The sequence below is a fragment of the Pyrus communis genome, chromosome 12 (assembly GCF_041283825.1).
Source record: "Pyrus communis isolate YQ-2024b chromosome 12, ASM4128382v1, whole genome shotgun sequence".
NCBI lineage: Eukaryota > Viridiplantae > Streptophyta > Magnoliopsida > Rosales > Rosaceae > Pyrus > Pyrus communis.
Genome location: NC_142576.1, coordinates 24,687,916 through 24,690,867, shown reverse-complemented (window position 1 = coordinate 24,690,867; position 2,952 = coordinate 24,687,916). Strand labels below are relative to the sequence as shown.

Sequence of the window (2,952 nt, the reverse complement as noted above, 5' to 3'; positions counted from 1 at the left end):
AGACATTTCAGTCCAAACAAGTCAATTCCATACATTAAATCAATATATAACCTAACATTAGAAATTTTTAAGTTTTGATATTTTTTCAAGAACTAATGTTCAAAAACCCGGTTTAATATAGTAGGCAAGTTGCGATATAGATAACAGAAAGGGTGGGAAGCTCCACTCTCTAGTACACTAACCATCCCCACGTCTCATCATCATCATATTTATACTGTCCTTTGATGGGATTATCACCTTGAAAAGATGAATCCCCTCATTATTATAATCAAATCTTTGTTAGATGATAGCATTTAGTACGATAGGAGAATGGGGTGATATAGAAGATAGGAAAGTGATATATATATATATAAAACCACTGTTCTATTGACGCGCAGTTTACATACAAATACGCAAATCCAACCCAGAACTAGTCCATCCAACACAAACTAAGCTGGCTTACAGCCTTACACCCCAACTCTCTTCACGGCGCAGTTCAGCAACACCTGGTTTGCACTTTCTACCTCTCAAACTCTTCACCTAGCTCACAATTGGTTCATCACCCAAATACCTTCCCTCCATAAATGGCTTCCTCCATCAACTTCCAAATGCCACATCTCCACCATGTACACCACAAATACTACGACAACATCAAGCAGTACGGGAAGTACTACTACAACATCAAGCAGTACTGGAAGTACTACTACTTCCACTGGGCGTCACCCAACGTACCGCGGTATACGGCGCAGGAGCAGTGGAAAATGGGTATCAGAAATCCGAGAGCCCAAAAAACCTAATAGGATTTGGCTAGGCACATTTTCCACACCTGAAATGGCTGCGGTTGCTTATGACGTGGCTGCTATCGCTCTCAAGGGTCAAGGTGCTGAGCTCAACTTCCCCAACTCCGCTTCTTCATTGCCCGTGCCAGCCTCCACTTCGCCACGTGACATCCAGGCGGCAGCATCCTCCGCTGCTGCTGCCATGGGAGTTGCAATTGATCACGGTTCTTATTCAAGGAGTGAGGTGCAGGGTGATCAGCAAGATGCTCATCAGGCTCATAAGACAGTTGATGAGGCTGATAGATTAATGCTGAATCAGGAGTTTGTTGATGAGGAACTGATCTTCAATATGCCTAACGTTCTAGTGAACATGGCTGAGGGAATGCTTCTTAGCCCTCCTCGCTTGGACATAGCTGGCGATGATGCTATAGGTGCTGATCAAGAACAAGGAGACCATAACCTTTGGAAATTTAATTAAAATCCCAGCTTAATTTTATCAACAGTATCAAAACGAGAAAAAAAGAAATGAAAAAATATAACCGAAAATTAAAAGAAAAAACAGAATAAAAGGACCTAACCCTTGATCTATATGCAGGGGGTCTCCATGAAAACCTATGAAATTGTTAAATGCTTGTTTCCTTTATTTTGTTTGTGAGAGTTATGTGATTGTGCAGGATTTCAAATATATAAGGAATTGCTGTGTTGTTGCGCCTTTCTATCTGCATCTACACATTCTTCATTAGAACACAATGTGCAATGAAACTTTTGCGTGTGTTTGATATTTTGTTTTGCTAATTATGTAAGTTCGCTGAATCAAACAATACTGTGAGGAGCTAATTAATACCGCCTATATCTCTATTTATATACGTGAAAAAAAATTTAGAAAATGAAATATATATCTCATCCACTTTCCAATATGTGGAAAACAAAAAAATATCACCATAATCAAAATCATGTGGTGTTTTTCTCTGATTCTGCAGCGAGCTGAATAATCACGTCTGAAGTGCGTCATGAAATGGAACGATGCAGTTCAAGAGCCGTCCAGGACCAAATTATTGCTCGACAATTTGACAATATGTATAACTTCCCCTAGAACCTTCCAAAACCTTGAAGCAGATAAAGGCCACCCTGAAATTCTGCAAAATGAAATATTAAAATGGAACGATGATAATCATTCTAGAATTGCATAGAAGCTAGCTAAGCGTTCAATCCATGGTTCAGTTTTAGTTCCTTCAGGTTTCAGAGCAAATGTCCCTATAGTTTGGTTTGGAAATTAAAGCAAATAGGTTGAGAGATTTAGTCAAAAGAATAATCAAGTCCTACGTTGGATTTTATCAAATGTGTGATATTTATATATACGTGCGTATATAGAATAGTGCTGTCTTTTCCAGATTCAGAATGTTCAATCAGGATTAATCCCATATTAAGATGTCATTCTAGTATGAATAATGTTTGATTGGTAAAACCATTTATCAAAAAGAACATTAATATAAAATTATTATTTATTTATACAAAATTATTGCATATTTGTGCTTATATTCTTCAAATTAATTAACCATGTAATTTGTGTTACTTAAAAGAGTATCCATTAGATAGCAGGGCCGCTCGCTTTCTCTTTCTCTCGGGAAGAACAAAAAGGCCAGCTCGCCTCCAACTCCTTCCTTAGGTTGGGGTCGGTTGGCAACCATTTATTTTGTGCAATTATCCTTTTTCTCTTTCCCCTTTAGAATCTTCGGCCATGCCTTTGGTAAATGGCTTGTTTTGCCGGTGTGCTTTACCAATTTTCCGGTGTTTATCAGCGTATTTTGTCTTCGACAAATTTAACATCTATCCCTGTAATTGCGCTTCTTCAACCCCCAACATCCATCACCTTCACTCCTTCATAAGCTCCCCCTTCTCACACACTACTCCTCCCACAACGTTTGCTCAAAGTTATGAGCGGCAAACCTGATTTGGCCGCCATATCTCAATCCTTCCCCATTACCCCTCGCCTGACCGACAAGCCGAAATATCGGGACCAAGCGTCTTGCAGCTTAGCCCAAGCGAGGGTGTTTTAAATGCGCCTTTAGCCCTATCGTCTTCTAAAAGTTTGTGTTTTTGGTTCTTTACCAGGGGTATGTGAATGTGGATTGAATGGGGTGGTTCTTTTCCTGCCGCGGTTTTAGCGGCGAAATTTGGTCGGGACTGTTTTCTT

General features: G+C 39.6%; 1 pseudogene; it reads left to right on the top strand.

Annotated features, from left to right (window-relative positions):
• Window positions 1–595: 595 nt before the first annotated feature.
• Window positions 596–1,426, top strand: LOC137744224 (ethylene-responsive transcription factor ERF024 pseudogene; annotated as a pseudogene).
• Window positions 1,427–2,952: the final 1,526 nt, after the last annotated feature.